The 16,881-nt window shown below is 40.9% G+C and overlaps 1 protein-coding gene across 2 annotated transcripts in view; it reads right to left on the bottom strand.

Annotated features, from left to right (window-relative positions):
- Nucleotides 1-1,466: 1,466 nt before the first annotated feature.
- The window catches only part of CLXN (calaxin), a 36,936-nt gene continuing 21,521 nt past the window's right edge, over nt 1,467-16,881 (bottom strand). For both annotated transcript variants that reach the window (XR_011543080.1, XR_011543077.1), the window contains 4 exons: nt 15,986-16,132; nt 11,648-11,743; nt 8,459-8,550; nt 1,467-3,976 (listed from right to left, as the gene is read on the bottom strand). The gene's annotated coding sequence lies outside the window, so the exon portion shown is untranslated. The remainder of the gene's footprint in view (nt 3,977-8,458; nt 8,551-11,647; nt 11,744-15,985; nt 16,133-16,881) is intronic.

Below are 16,881 nucleotides of genomic sequence, written 5' to 3'. Positions count from 1 at the left end.
ACTTGCAATATCCTGAGCAGGATATCTTCTTCAAGTTTATGGCCAAGTCCTAGGCCTGACATTCAGCATCTATGTTTCTGTCTTCCCAACTACAACTCCTGGCTGGCCAGGTAGGGGGCAGGGGGAAGATGTCTTATTTATTTCCAATGACATACAATAGGCATTCAATAAATATTAGTTACTTCTTCGAAGGCAGGGATCAGCAAACTTTTTCTCTAAAGGGTCAGATAGTAAATATTTAGGCTTTGCAGGCCATACTGTCTCTGTAACAACAACTGTACTCAACTCTGCAATTACATTTCAAAAGCAGCCATAGACACACATAAACACGTGAGCATGGCTATGTTCCAGTAGAATTTAATTTACAAAAACGGGTGGTAGGCCAGAGTGGGTGCAGAGGCTATGGTTTCCTATTCCTGCTTTAAGGGTTGCACAGACCTCACATGTTTTAAATTCAGTACCATAAGCAAATTTTCATACCACGTGTTTTCTAAACATAAAGCTTTCAAGCAACTATGCTTTCCCTGGTGGCAGGCCCAGCATATCATTCATTCATTCATTTACTCCATGATATTGAACCCTCCTATGGCGAAGCACTTTTCTAGGTGCAAAAAAAGAAACAATCACAGAAATGTAACTTCATTTTCATTATTGGTCTTGAGAAACTTGTCCACAGGAGTATGTTGCTCATTATTTCACTTCAGTTGTCTCTTCTGTATTCCAGATATTTATGGAACAGCGTTTAAGCTGTACCTTGCCTACTTGGCATCATCTATATCTTGTTTCAGTTTGGCATGATCTCAGTGATTCCTCTCACTGCAGCTTTGTCTCTGTTTTTGGAACATGCTATTGGCTTTCTTAGGCAATGCCCCTCTGGATTGGCACTAGAGCCAGGGACGGGACCGTGTACCTCTTCACTGCCCCTTTGGGTTGATCTTCCAGTCTGAGCTCGCGGGAAGAAGCTGGACATTAAGTGTGTTGGTGTATCCCTGGTCTCTCCTCCAATAAAGCAAAGGATACGTGTGTGTGTGTGCAAATTAAAAAAGATAATGAAAACGTTAGGAGAAAAATATCTATTTAAGCAACAGTTTAAATCATGAGGGTTATACCATCATTACATGTTTAGATGAGAATATAATTTAAATGGACAAACATGGACAATATTTTTTGATTCACAATGATACTGGAATGGGGGTATCTAAATAGTTTTTGAGCACTAGCATTTTGGTAAATTGTCTTTTGGTAATTATCTCCAAAGAAATTTATTTCTTAATTGGAGCTATTTCTTTCTATAAACACAAAATATCATTTATTGCCTCCTTTGGGAAAATATTTAAGCAAATAGATCTCCTTTAGATTGGCTAGAATTTTCATACACACAGAGAAAAACTAATACAGATACTTAGCCAGTGATGGACTGGTAAATGTTTAGCAACCAGCTCCCAATAAAAAAAAACATGTGCATATAATACACACATAACTTTATTATCAACCATCCTGGTATAAAGATACATTGCACACAATTTACAAATAATAATAAAATACACATTACTCTCTATTATAAATTCCATTTGATTCTCAAAGAATGCTTTTGTTGATTTTTGCTGAAATCTCCTATCTGTAGCCAACCTAGCACTGCAGCAGATGTACAAATGTGATTCTGACATGACTATGGGTTGATATTTTCATAATTATGCTAGCGAGTAAGGTGAAAGTAAACAATGAAGATGGATGTTTGAATTTGACGTGCTTTCAGTGAGGTAAGTGACTTCTTTGCTAAATCAGATAATAGGTTTTGTACACTGGAAGAATATTTCCTCATTTTGGAGCCCTATTTCATAATGTAACAGCTATATACACAACAGACTTTTAAATTTAATCTGCATTATAAACATTTTCTTCCTCATTTTTTTAAGCCCATGCAGTCAACAAAGCAATAAATCAAGCCCTGGTTGGTGATGTTTGCTGATTTCTGTGGCAATAATACCCCTACCATGGCCCATCTCGTGCTACCAATGGGATAGACAGAACATGGAGTTAGGACTAGTTGCATGTCAGCTCACCATCACGTCGTACTTCCACCACACCAACATGATTAAGAGCACAGGACATGGTAAAATGGGATAAAATGTTTAGGAATTGGTGAACTGTGAGTTATTACTTTTGCATTTAATATCATTTATGAAGTTGTAAGTTTATATAATTTAATATTTAAAACGGTAAAGGTTAACAAACAGGTAAAAAAAACTTCTAAAAATTTGACAAGTGTTTCTTGTGGAGCTACTATGAGCTTGTTCAGCACACCACTGCTGTTGGCAAAACATGTATTTTCCACTTGTTAATTACCCAATTGAGTTTGGTGAATGGCTCACCAATTAAAATTAAATATAAGTATAGTTTTAGAAAAAGCCTTTTAAGAAGTTGTAATATTTTACTTGAAGAACATGTTGACAGTGGCTCCTAACAAGATCAGTTACTTGATTCCTTTTCATGGAATTACCTTTGAAACTCATAATGTATGTGGTGACTTTTTTTGACATATATCAAAATGGGTGTACATATTGCAATAGTGAGACAATTAATTGACCTAATTATTAATAGTAGATATTGTGGGTTGTATATTGACAGTGAACATGGCATTACACAAAAAGTAGATTGTAAATTCCATGGGTATGGGGACGGGACTGGGCCCTTCTAAATTCTTGTAAAATAACACGTATTATTCTTGGTAATTTGTATCTAAAATTATTATAGTCTATCATTATGATAAAGTGTCATCCGGATTCAAACCAGTTAACACAGGTAAAACCAACCACGAGGTTAATAATAAAAAGTAGACCTTGGACTCAAGTAGTGATTATTGAGTAAATTCCAGTCAATGGATAAATACAGATATGAAGACAGTACAAAAAACATTACCTTAGTGTGAATCTTTGAGGCTGTAGGCTACTTTTCAAGTTTTCTAGGGGATTTTGTAATTATTCAAGTGAAATTCAAGTGTAGTTATTCAAGTGTAATTATTCAAGTGAAATTCAAGTGAAGTGAACAAAATAGTTCTTTCAATATGCACTTTTTTTTTGTTATGCTCCCTTATAAAGCATTTGCTACTTAATTATGAATTAGATGACCACTTGGGTCTGTGTGCAAAAGCCCTAGTGCATGGCACTGCTGGTCTGCATATATATGTGAGACTGTCCAAATGACAGGAAGTAAAGACTGGATAAACAAATAGTGTCTGAAGGGGATGTACTCCAGTAGCTGTTGCTGGAGGATAGACAAAGGAGAATCCCAATGCTGGGGCAGAGATTTCCCCACAAACTGGGCCAGGCCCTTCCCAAACTCCTTCTGGGACCAGGCCAGGTATTGGGGCCATGGGAGCTATCGTCATGCTGGGAAGCAGCCCTTCAGTCTCTAATGGAGCAGTGACAGGGAAGCATAGCTGCTCTGCAACCTGGCCACGTCCACTCATTTATGCAACTGTCTTCCACAGTCAGATTTAAATATTTACAGGACTTTTTTTCAAACAAAGATAAATAATTTTCTCCCTACTTAAATTACTTTTTTCTCTAGGTGATCTATGTATATTTATAAAATTGACTTTAAGCTTCACCAGTAGGGTGGAATGTACTGCTTAGATTTTCTCTGGGCTGGTTAGACTGTTAGGAAGAGCTAGGACCCCAGTAGCTGTGCCAGAAACAGAATTCCCTTTAACCTGGACTGAGCAGGAACCACAGTTCTGTATTCAAGATGTTGTCACTCATACTTTTTGATCCCATTCCTCAAAGACATAGGTAGACAATATGTATAATAAACACAATTAATGAATTCATGGGAAGACTGGGCCCATCCCTCCTTGGCATTGTTAAACCTGCAGCTTCAGTCACTGTGAAAAGCTTGATTGCTCAGTTCCCATGCTGTAAATGGGGTTCCCAGACTGACTCTACCATAGTGATTCCTGTAGGTTCCTTTAATTGATCTGTATATAGAGAGAATATACATTCCAGTTACTGCAATAGGAAGAGAAACTTGGAAACTTTTGTAGGAACAAGATCCAGTTCCAGAAGAATGACTCCTGGAAAACGATCCTGATTGCTAACCTCTTCAAACCCACCTCCCTTCCAGCCAGAAACAAAACACACCACAAAAACAAATAAAATAATCACACACAAGTATTGGCACCAGGATACATGAAGGGTCACCACACCCTTGTAGTATCCATTTCACAGGGCAGTTGCCACATTTCAACAAATTTCATTCAATGACTGTGGTTTTTAAGTGAGACTAGTAAAAAGGAAGTTTGATTATTTAAACTCAGGCCCAACATAGAATTAACCAAGCCTTCCTATGGAAAACAACATAAACTTATAGAAATAGTGTCTAAGGGAACCAAAACATACCAGAGAAAATGTTTTTAAGAAATGATATAATATTAATGACAATACAAATAATAGCTAACACTAGATACTGTTCTAAGTACATACCACACTAATATAAATAACTCTTTTACTCCTCAAAACCACCATCACAAATTAACACCATCTTCCCCAAGCCAGGGACCTGAGGGTCTGTAACCACAGGGAGGATGCCACGCATGCTTGCTGTGCTCAGTATGATGTGGCAGAGAAAGGGTCTTCGAGATGCAGCATCTGACAGCCTCAGTGGCCTTCTCCTTATAACAGAGGAATAGGGCCCATTCACCTCACAGGTGCAGGAAGAGGATTGAGGAGAAAATTATCTTCCAGACAGAGTTTGTGGTGTGAGCAAAGGCTTCACGTTCTACAAGGCTGCAGAGGGAATGCTGGGAGCTGTCATTCCACATGCTTGCTTTTTTAAAAAATTGTGATAAGAATAGATAACGTGAGATCTACCCTCTTAACAAATTTTTAAGTTTACAGTACATATTGTTAACCATAAGTACAACGTTGTACAGCAGATTTCTGGAACTTATTCGTCTTGCACAACTGAAACTTTATACCCATTGAACACTCCTCATTTCCCCTTCCTCCAAACCCTGGCAACCACCTGTCTACTTTCTCTATGAGTTTGACGACTTTAGACACATCAAATAAGTGGAATTATGCAGTATTTGTCTTTTTGTGACAGGCCTATTTCACTTAGCTTAGTGTCCTCAAAGTTTGTCTATGTTGTTGCATATGCCAGGATCATCTTTTCCAAGGCTGAAAAATATTCCACTGTATGGAACTTCTTTATCTGTTGATGAATATTAGATCATTTCCGCAAGTAAAAATAGAATTACGATATGATCCAGAAATCTGAGTATTTATGCAAAAGAACTGATATCAGGATCTTGAAGAGGTACCTGTATTCCCATGTTCTTTGCAGCATATCCACACACTTTTGCCTGTGTATTTTGGGAGGGGAGGAGATTAGTTTCTTTAGTGTCTTGCAAAGTGCTCAGCCACAAGAACTGCCACAAATAGCTTGGTGTGGGTGTCCTTTCAAAGCAATAGGCCAGAGGTTTGACATACAAAAGAATGTTTTAAAGCCAAGTGCACTCTGCCAGGGTTTTAGAGCTGCGGTTTTAGGGAAGGATTAGCGTCTTCACTACTCAAAGGCACCTCAGGTGTCTGGGCTTCACCTGGGGCCGTGAGCCTGCAGGACAGTGTCAGGAGCCAGAGATAAGTATCCATTCCAGCTCTTGGTTAAGACTGCCTTGATCAAAGGCTCCTGCATTGTAAAAATTAGTAATAGGAAAATGAGATGTTAGCATTCTCTGCAGGGCTTTCTTCTCCTGAAGAGGTGGATGACACGATGGCATTCTGCAGAAGAATAAGATGCATAAGGTAGAATATCTTCCTGAGTTTACCTGGTCTTAGATTCTTTTCTTTCATTATTCTTTTTCTCTTTCTTGGAAGCTTGATTTTCATAGAGATGAGAAATTTATTCTCTTGCCTTCGGAATATTATTTCCATTTGGCAGCTCCAAAAGAAAAGAAGTGATGGGTTTGATGCTTAAACATTGCTTAGACTTTATTATCTGGAGATTTTTCCTTCCAGCACTTCTTCCTAAGTTCTTGAGTATATGAACCCCCGATGCTTTGACTAGGAACTGGAATAGACCTTACAAAGGGTTTGCTTGGGTATAAAAATCTTTGGGGCTCATGAAAGGAGCAGAGAAATCCTCATGCAATTCCCCACAGAGCAGAAGCCACTGTGTGTGAGAAGTCAGTAAGGAGAAAATAGGCTGAAGGAGTAAGGAGAAAAGTGGGCTTGTGCACGCTCTGAAAACTAGATGTAAAGAAGAGTTTGGGCCAGCACTGCCCTCCTGGCCACAGAGGAGGCTCAGAATGGTTCAGGTCTTCCCCAGGTGCTACTAGGAAGTGAGTTCACACTGTGACTTACCGTTGGACCTTGGGCTTCACGGCAATCAGAGCTGCCCGTTAACCTGGGAAGAACTGACTGAATATAAAAACGAGAAACATTACCATAAATTGCAAAAGCCTCTTTTAAAGAGCTGCTGCAGAGAAGCCATTGTATGAGACCTCAGCTCTCACTTGGCTAGGATCCAGGAAAGGCCTTGAACATTAGGTCAGCCCCTTCTCCACAGCTCCCTTTCTCGTATCTTCATATATTAGGGTGGTGATGGTAGAGAGGACTGTGGCCCACAGAGTGTGGAGAGTGAAGACCAGGGCTACAGGTAGGGAAGAGGAGGTTGCACCTTCTGGCTGGCACTTTGACTGGACCCTGGGACTCAGGGTGGGGTGGGGATGGAGTGGGGTGGGTCAAGGCATGCCAGGGTCCTGATGGTGGTTGTCGGACTGCAAGTGGGTGATGGCTGTCTCCTGGCTCCTCCAGAGTCGTGTGTCTGGGTCTATGATTACTGGAGGCAACTAGTGGCAGGCGCGGACTTGCTTGTGTACTTAGCTCTGTGGGTAATGACAGTGCCTCCAAATGTGCGGATGCCCTTCTCAGGATGTAGAGCTCCACAGGAGAAGGTAAGCAGGTGCGTGAGCCTGCTGAATGTGCTTCCTCTTGACCCTGGGGCCCCAGGGTGCATAGGGCCGCTCTCAGGTTCCATTTCAAAACTTCTAAGTAACAGCAGGTGTTTGTCATTAGAACACCACTCTGAAGATGTATAAAACAAAATTAACACCGAATCCTGGATATCCTATATTTATCTGTCCCTGAGAGAATATCCTTGGGTTTATTTATGATTTGAGTATCTCATAAGAAAAGCAATATAAAATAATAATGTGTTAATGTCCTATAAAAACAAACCTATTCAATACAATTTATTAAAAACATGATTCTATATAAATATCTTTGTACTTGGAGATCATAGCTTCATTAGTTTTTTGAGCCTATCCTTTGGCATTCCAGTGTGATACAGAATCTAAGTGGCTTTGGTAGTGTGACTCGGATGCTCTGACTCCCGAATCCTGTAGGAGCCAGGTGTCCTTTATCAGAAGCGGCAAGCCAAATGGCCTATGACAGACTGAGACTACAAAATCAGACCACATAATACCTTTTCTTCCACATGTACTTTTTATGCTGAAATTTAGATCACTTGAGCTCCCTTATGAGTTCTTAACCAATGGGAGTATGGATACAACCTCTTTCGATATAATTGCTTTTCTTTAATCATATTTAATTTTGTGTATTATAACGTTATTCTGAGAAGGCAGTTTATAGGCCTCACAGAAGCAAAAGCAGTGCGTGCACAAAGATATGTAAGAACCCTGGCCAGGGTGCTCTCCATAAGTGTCACCAAACACCACCATCCCTTTGTTTACTGCCTCCTCTCAACCTCCACCTACTCCCCATCCCAGAAAACCTCAGTTCTGATAGCTGGCCCCACAAAGGAGACATGCTCCCTCACTTCAACCCACTCTGAGAATGGCCTCTTCCTACAAAGATCGACAGTGGAAAATATTCCTTTCTGCTAAAGGAATCCTGCGCCCTGCACGGGAGCATGGGTTGGCCTTTGGTCTTAAAGAGCAGTTGTATGATTATTTGGGTCCTGCTTCTTGGGGGCTGAGCACTCCAGCCTTTAAGAATAGTGCCAGTTGGACCCACATACCAAGTCTGGATGGGCTGTGTCGATTCTTGGAACATCTTTTTCAGTCTCTTTTCATCAAGGTCTTAAAAAATCTGTAGCTCAATGTCACCCATTGCTATATTGCTGCCTGTGGAAGCTAAAGCTACCCTGCTTTTGCTTTAGTGTTTTTCCTGTTGAAAGTGAAGAGAAAAATGTAGAATATGGTATTTGTTCAGAAGAAACATGTCAGGGAAATCAAGTACTGACTTTGTAGGGTGGCATTAGCGATTTGAGCTTTTCTTTGCACACAGGGCATCAACCTACTAAAGACAGTGGCATCGTCCCACCCACAACCCTGTCCCTGGGCTCCCAGCTATGCCATGGGACATAGACCGTGACCGGGTGAGAGAGGGAGGCCACTTTTCTAGGAGGTATTTGCAAATGTAGACCCAAGACTCACCTAGTTGCATTAGTTCATCTTCCATTTGTGATTCCAGGTCTGAGGTCGTTGGTTCACAAAGCTGTTTTGTGCAGAAGTTGAGGGTGCTGGGCCTGAAGACGGCAAGCTGTGGGTCAGAGCTCTTCTGTGCTATTTATTTGCTAAATTACCTGTTACTTGGCCCCAGTTTCCTTATCTGTTAAATGGAGTAGTAACAGAACCTTCCCTCATTTGATTCTCAGTCCTACACCCACAAGCGAGCTGCGAGGACTGAGAGCTGCCTGGGCCCCACTTTCATCTACAGGACCAACCTTTGATTTACATGGTCTCCACTGTCTCCACTCAACCTGACCTCCCAGGATGGCACTTAGTGATTTCTTGGTATTTTATTGCTTTAGTGTTAAAATATATGTTTAAGTGCTATCTCCAGATTCTTTTCAGATGTGTAAAATTCTTTCTGTTCTTAGTAAAGAGCCATGATTGACCTTCCTCTGCTTCAGCTGGTACAAAACCAGCCATGCCAATGTGCTCATTGCTACTTCTTGTAGTTAATATTTCGACTGTTATTTATAATGTTTTTACTGTGTGCTTATTTTTTTTTTTAATCGTATACTTCCAGAGCCCTTCTGAGTTCTGTGGGTCTTTCTGGAGTTCATATTCCTCCTCCTGAGCTAAAAAGCAAGTTCTTTAACTTCATTCCTAGCTAGATTTTTCTTTCCGTTTCTACATGGAAAAAAGAAGAGCAATGCATTGGACCTGGGAAATCCTTCACCAAAAAGGACTTTTTAACAACATGCTGCTGTGGAGGGGCATCCTGTAGGACCTTAGCACTTTTCACCTCCGCCTTCCACTCCTTCAGAAGTCTCCACATGATGGCAGATCTTTGCTCTGTTCAGAGTCTGTCCTAGCAGGAATGGAGTGTCGTTTCCCTCATTGTTATGGCAGTTTTTCCACTTTTTTATTTTTAAACTGAGAACCCTTCACACTGCAGTTTTTCTGGGAGATATTCTTTCTATGGTTTGGTGGAAGTGAGATGAAAAGCCAGAGTGAAATGTGATTCAGGAACAAGGTGGCAGAAATCTTTTCAAGAGGAGTATTTCCTTAGAGCTCTCTCCTTCTTTCCAGGTCTCTTGTTTCCAGGCAGCTTGCTTATTAGAGACAGGGATGTGTATGTGTGTTTGCATGCACTTATGCACATGCATGCATAGGAAACAAAGAGACTAAAGCCTTAAGGGATTCCACTTCCAGGAAATCTCCTTGCTATGGTTGATGCAGAGAAAAACTAACCCCTGACTGTCTCTCAACTTAAAAATTACTTCAGTTTATAGAAGTCTAAACATTCAGCAGTTTTGTGGTGATAATGATGCAGTCACTTTTTTTTTTTTTTTTAGTTCTTTGAACTTTTTAAAGCCCTTTGTGTTTTCCTAACTGTTACTCATAGGGCTGGGATAGGAAAAATGCAGGCAGGCCTGTGCCTGCTTCTGAGTACTCAAGTTTGAGCAATAGTATACCACACAAATTCAGCTAGTTATATATATATTTTTTCCTGGTGGTGGCAGCAAGAATTTGGATGGGTTTCTGGGTACATCTTGTTCTCCAGTCAAATGAATGATTTCCTTTCAGCTTTGTAAGTTTGAAATGAGTTCCTGACACAGGCTGTGTGTCCTGATGGGAGCTGCTTGTCTGCGTGAAAACAGCCAGTGGGACACAGGGCTCCAGGAAACCCAGATCACTCAGTTCTAACCAGGCCCAGCTGCTGCCTCATCTACCTGAGACCTGTAGCAGGAATGGCTGTTACTGCCATGTTAACCCCTTTCTCCCTCCAGATGTCTCAAGTCCACTTTGGGCTCTGATGTCTTAGGACATGTGGTGGGATGCTCCTGGCAGGAGCTGCTATTGCTTTTGAAGTGTCCTTGTGGCTGGGCCCGGTGGGCAAATGGCCAAGAGATGCTATCTTTATAACATCTGCTGTCATCTTTGCTGTGTGGGAACTAATGGCTGTGTTTGAATAATTAGGCCTTTGCACCACAGCACAACAGAAGCACTCATTGCTCCATTAAAACAAACATAATTATTGTAGTGCACACATTCAAGGCCCCTTTCATCCCTTCAGAACCTGCAGCATTTGGGAAGGTCTGCGTGCTGGAGTGCTTTCTCAGGTCCTGTGAAATCAGGCCCCTTCTGGATGAGGGCCTCTTTTGGGGTAGAGAGCGCATGTCAGAGAAGTTGGTCTTTGTATCTCTATTCGTGTTTCATAACACTTTAGTCAGACCTCTGTTTCAGCATTTATCCACTCTTCTATTTGGGTGCATGTAAATTTTATTTATCCTACTAAGCTGCTGGATCACTCTGGGCCAGCATTGCAAGCTTGCCCATATTAATTTCTCTTATGAAGACTTTGGGGCTGAAGTCTCCTGGCCTCTCTGTGCCTCAGTTTATTCATCCATTAATCATAACATCTACCCCATCCACTTCCAGGACGGTCACAAAGATTAAATGAAGTCATGGATATAAAAGTGATTTGCAAAGTACAAAAAGACCACACAAATAATAAAAATCCTGCAGTTACCCAGGTTAGGACATAGATACTATTTAACCAGCACTGCCAACCATTTGACTCAGTATGTGGTTCTTGAACAAATACTTCCGAGAAATAGGTTTTTTTTTTCATGGGTGACCAGGATAACTCTAAAAAATGGCAGTCCTGTTTACTAGAATCTCTGACCTTTAGCTTCCTGGGAGATGTTTCCTTTTATATCAGTGATTAGTGTATTCTTTTTATCAACCAACTGATAAATATTTATGGAACACCTATAGCATGGTAGATACTGTGCTGGTTGATGCTGAAATATGAATACGTGTTGGGGTAGTGGTAGTCTCTCTGGTATCTTAAATCTACAAAACTGTACCAAATTGGTGATAAGGACAAGGATGGCATCAAGGACCCAAAAGACAGGATAGGAATTCTTGCATACCTCTGTCATTTTCAATTTTTGTTTTTTATTAATGAATCTAGGGTGAGAGGTGTGCCATGGAAGTAGAGTTTGACGTACACCTTCAAGGATGAATAGACTCCTAGTTGGCAGAGGAAGGAAGGATGGACTCATAATGTAATTCACCGAGAGTACTGGGGTGAATAATATTTTGAAATTTCCCCTAAGATACTCAACTACCTACTGTTTTCTTATGTGGCTGTGCACCCCACAGTACCTGTGCTGAGTGTTCATGTCAACTGTCAATTGTAGAAAAACCCAAGATTAACCTGAGACAGACAGACGTCTTCAAGAAGCTGGTGGTTGCAGTGCACTGTGGGCAAAAGGGGAAATGGAAAGTAAACTTCTTCACCTATGTCAGCTCCTGAATGAAGAAGTATTTTGTTCTCTCATTTGGAATTTTAAGCCTGTAGAGAAAGACCTGAATAGGTTTGGACATATTGGATCTTAACAATACTCCTAGGATGCTCTAACTTTCCAAGGATCCAGAAAACTTTCTCTCCTCTGCAAATCCTTCAGCTTTACAGACCCTGACCAGGCTGTTTATAGAATTTTTACACAAGGTGAGAGATTAACAGTCATTTATTGACATGGTATTGCATATGAATAAGGTATATTTTGCCCCTTGATGAGCTTATCTTTTGTAGACTATAAAGATACACTGACAGGAAATTGTATTATAAAAGGCTGAATACAGCAATGGGGTGACAAGAGGATGTATTAACATCTCACCAAGGGCCACCAGAGAGAGTTTCTTGAAAGAGGCAAGGCCAGAAGCAAGTCTGGTGCATGAGGAGGAGTTACCCAGATGAAGAAAAGGGACAAGGAATGCTGGGGAAAGAGAAGAAAATAAGGTCAATGCAAGTTGATAATTTGGAAGAAAATATAGGGATTAAGGTAGTGGAGGTGTTTATGACATGGAAGATAAAATGAAATGAGACTGGAGACTGAGAGGTAGAAATTTAGGACGCTATGTTCAAAGTTTAAAATAATCAGATGAAAACTTTGGAGGAGAATGTTCCAGTGATGAGCAGGCCTGTGCTGTGGCATGCTTGTTGAGAGGGTTAGGTACCATGAGGCTAGTATAGAATGGATTATCTACATAGACATTTGTCATTCACAAGGGTAGAAGATCTGAATTCTGGGAATGTTTGGGGGAAATTTTAGAGTCCTCTAGAGCCTATGAGTTCAGTTTGAGAACACTCTTCATATATCCATCATTTTAATGGGGAATTATTATATGCCAGACAAGGGCACTGAGGTGAATTATAATCCTGGTCTCAGTGAAATCAAAGTTGATAAATGAGTGCAATGCTATCTGATGGTGTAAGAGAGGTCTGGACAATGGGCTTAGGAGCCAGACTGCTTGACAGGGACCAGCAAGGTTTATAGTGGAGGTGAAATTTGATGTGAAGAGAGAGTAGGAGTTTTTCAGGCGAGAGAGGGTAGAAGGAAGGCTGTTTCTGAAAAAGGTGTGGAGGTGTGAGAGGACGTGGGCAGGCCAGGTATGTGAGCATCATGGCAAAAGTGACTTGGAGAAACTCCAGAAGTCCACTGTCTTGTTAAAGTGTTCTAGTGTGTGCTGAGAATCTGGGCAACCTTTCAGAAGCATCAAATTGCTATAACACCTTCTCCTAACTGGCACAGACATTGTCCATTTCTAAGAATGTAACATATACTTGCTAAGGAAGGAAGATTTTTCTCAGTCAGGGTAACTTTTACCATGTAGTTTATTATTCTGTTGACCTGCACATTCACTAATTTTAAAAGTTAAGATTTCGTGGCTAGCCATGTGTTAAAAACCTATGAGTTCTGAAACTCTCAACATTTTAACTTTACCCAGGGCCTGAAGATCAACAGAATGATCATCCTAAAGGAATCCTTCAGTTACCCAGCCCTGCAGGGGCTCATCTTAGGAATAATAAAATATTTTATAGTTTAATTTTTACATTTCACAATGATGTTAGTTTCTTAAAGAGTGTCATAGCTTGTTTTAGTTTTATCAATAGAATAATCTTTATTTAAGTCAAAACAACCTTACTATACACTTCAATTGGAGTCTATTTACTTTTGCTCCATTTTTGGAGATCTATTCCATGTAAGAAACTTACACGTGTACGAGTTCAAGTAAAGGCATTGAACCGCTCTTACTCTTCTCTAGGCAAAGAAATATTTATCCTAGTAACTTTTCCAGGTGTACAGGTGTCCCTGGATAACTCCTTTTTGTTCTCTAGGGGGCTGTTTTCAATTTTGTTTGGTGACCAAAATGAACAGGATGTCACTGAGGCCCTTGAAATATTGGGTAGAATAAAAACATTGACTCCTGCTCTTGATTTCATACACAGGCCATCGGGGCTGCCCTGGACTGTGGAAAACTCAGTCAGCCCCTCCCTGTATACTGTTGACTACACGATGGTGTCAGTTCAGATAGTTTTACTGCAGATATCTTTGCTGCAACCATTTTCACCACATAACTAGTTGGCCATAAGACAATTTTGCCACAAAAAATAAAATTACTGGTTGACTGTTTTTGGTTTTCATTGTCAGTTTGGTTTCATTTCTTCATTCAAAGTTCTCACAGTTACTCGCATTTTCAAGTAACATAAATCTTAGCTAGCCCTTATAATGGTCAATACAGTGACAAGTAGACGTGGTAGTCTTAAAACAGTTAGCATTTCTTCCAGTTATTGATGGCTTTATCAAGCCAACAGGTAAGGATGATTTGCCCCAACAGTTGCTTTCTTACTCTGAAACGCACTACATTGGAGGAGAAAAGAGGGCCCAGAGTTGGACCTACATTTCCCATAGAACAAAGAAAAGTGCTTAGTTAGGTACAATCCACAAACAAAAATAAAATCATTTTTTTGCACAGTATCACCATGAATCTACATGCACACAGTTTAAATGTTTTCAAATATTTTGTATTTTGCTATAAAGTCTTTTTAATTTTGTTATTCACTTTTTCATGTTTCATTATGTCTTTTTTAATTAATGCCCCTCTTTAATTTTTCATGATTTTATCTTTTATGGCAAAGTTGCCTTATGGCCAATAAGTTATGTGGCAAAGATGTCTGTGTGGAAACTACTGGACAGGAGTGGTATCATATCAACTTTCTCAAAATACAACACTACCATGAGCACACAAACTCTGTTGAGACTCAATGCGAAAAAGAGGTTTTCCAATAATGCATGCCTTGAGATGGAGTCACGCACTCACTCAGGAAATATTTATTGAGTGCTTACTGCACGCAAGGTCAGAGAAGTCAATAGTGAATAAGATTGGCAAGGTCTGTGCATCCATGGATTTACATTCTGGCAGAAAGAAAAAACTCATGAAACAAATAAATAGAAAATTAAAAAAAAAAAAAAGCAGATAGATAGTGACAGCAGAGGGGTGTGAGACTTTGAGTGGTAACCACATCTTGTGGGAGGCCACGCCCCAGGCTCCCCTCTGTGGACTTAGATCATAAGCCCTGTCTTCCCTGTAATAGTACTGAGGTGGTTTAATAGACTAAACCACAATGATGTTGTTGTTGAATTTTACATTTATCTTCTAAAGCTTTGATAGCTTAGCTTAGTACAGAGTCTCCCATTTTCTCATGAAATTACGGACAGAAATATTAGACACTAAGGATCAAAGTCTTTTGGAGAATGTAGAGGGTTAGATTCAAATGCGTGGATCCCAGTCTAAGTTTTTGATGGCACCCAGATATCAGGAGAGAGGGGAGTCCTCCCAGAGGGGCCGAGAGGTCCTTTAACACAGAACTACTGAGTACTGACAGTGTGTATGAGACCCCGTTGGTTCCTGGGATGTGCCAAGACAATCTGGGTAGCATTTTTAAGTCCTGGGGCTTTCGAGCACTGAGTTGAGACTAGCTTAACTAGTCACTCTGCCCAAGGATGGCTGAAGGTGGAGGGAAAAAGATGCCCAGTGTGGAGGACAGGAGGGCAGTGCTGAATTGGGGCCAACAAACTCCATGTGTCCATGATGGCCTCTGGAGACAGGAGAGCCCTCTCAGGGGGTCAAGGGGCTGTGTGGGGTTGGTGGGCCCATCCCCACCACTACCGCTCCCCGTGCAGAGTCTCAGTCTCCTAGGACTGCACCTCACTTCCGGAGCTGCCTGTGTGTGTCATCAAAGCCGCCAAAACTGGAGACTCCACCAAACCACTCCCTCCCTCTCATCCCCTCCCACTGCAAACCATAATCTTGCAGGCAGACAATGAAGATAGGACAACTATTCAGAAAAACGCGTGGCTTTGGAGACTCAGGACATGTCCCAACTGCACCTGCAGGTTTTCTTTTCCTGGGGCTGACGGGCACTGGCTGCGTTGCACCTGCCGCAGGCCAGCTCCTTGCCTTTCAGTCACATACCTCGTGCTGGGTGTGCAGGCCCTGGCCTGCTCCACATCCTGCTCTGCCCGGGAAGAGATCTCCTCCACTCCACTGACTTCTCAACAGACTCTGCAAAGGGAGGCTATCACTCTTACATCCGCCATTTGATTGTCTATAACAACATGGCTATGAAAAGAGAGAGACAAACACCACACTTTTTACCTCTCCCTCCCTGCCACAGGCCATGGTGAGACCTCGGCTGTCTTCATTCAGTCTGTTGGTTGTGAATTCTTTTCCTTATTATGGTTTTCAAGAAGCAAACTGATCTGACATATACGGGTTCAAGCTGTGTATAAACCAGTGGGTGATCTTGGGAGAGAGAGAAAACCAATCATTCATGGAAACAGGGATTTGTTAAGATTAGAAGGCTCTTTTAAGGAGGTGGCTAGTTGTTCTTTTCTATCAGAATCAACACATAAGCTTCTTGTAAAACCAAATGCTATTTGTTACTGGACCCTGAAAATCTGAATAATTTTCTTCCAGCTCTGAGAGACATCTACAGGATGGATTTGTTCAGAAAGACAAGGAGAGATACATTAAGAAATAAGTAGCAGTATGATCCCATTAGCAATGTGCATGGATGAGAGAAGGAGCGGTAAATTTTTCTGCTAATGCACAGATGGTCCCACTCCTTCGAGCTCTATTAACTGTCTCTCTGACTCATTAATGAGGATTTGACTTGATAGTTTTCAATAATATTACTTTTGTGATTTGTTACTCAGTGCTGGAACAATGAGAAGATTTTGCTATTAATGATTAAGCACGCACTACTAACTTTTTTGATCAAAACAGTGATTGACGTACTCAAAAGATTCTCCAATGACAGGAATTTAAAAGTCTTGTTTCCTTCTTTACTGGAATTTTTCACCTAGGCATATGTATTTCCTTCAAACTCCATTTTGTGTAGGACTGGGAGAAAACTATTGCCAGGTGATTGGCAGTGGAGACTGTTAGTGGGTGTTGGTGGCACAGAGAGGGGAGGTTGTGAAAGTGTGCTTCAGGCAAAGGGGAGAAAGAAGAGCCCGTATTTTACCTATTTATTTAAATGTCCTTTTGCC

The sequence above is a fragment of the Equus przewalskii genome, chromosome 8 (genome assembly GCF_037783145.1).
Source record: "Equus przewalskii isolate Varuska chromosome 8, EquPr2, whole genome shotgun sequence".
NCBI classification, from domain to species: domain Eukaryota; kingdom Metazoa; phylum Chordata; class Mammalia; order Perissodactyla; family Equidae; genus Equus; species Equus przewalskii.
The sequence above is the reverse complement of the archived record's forward strand: the minus strand, read 5'-3'. Positions and strand labels throughout refer to the sequence as shown.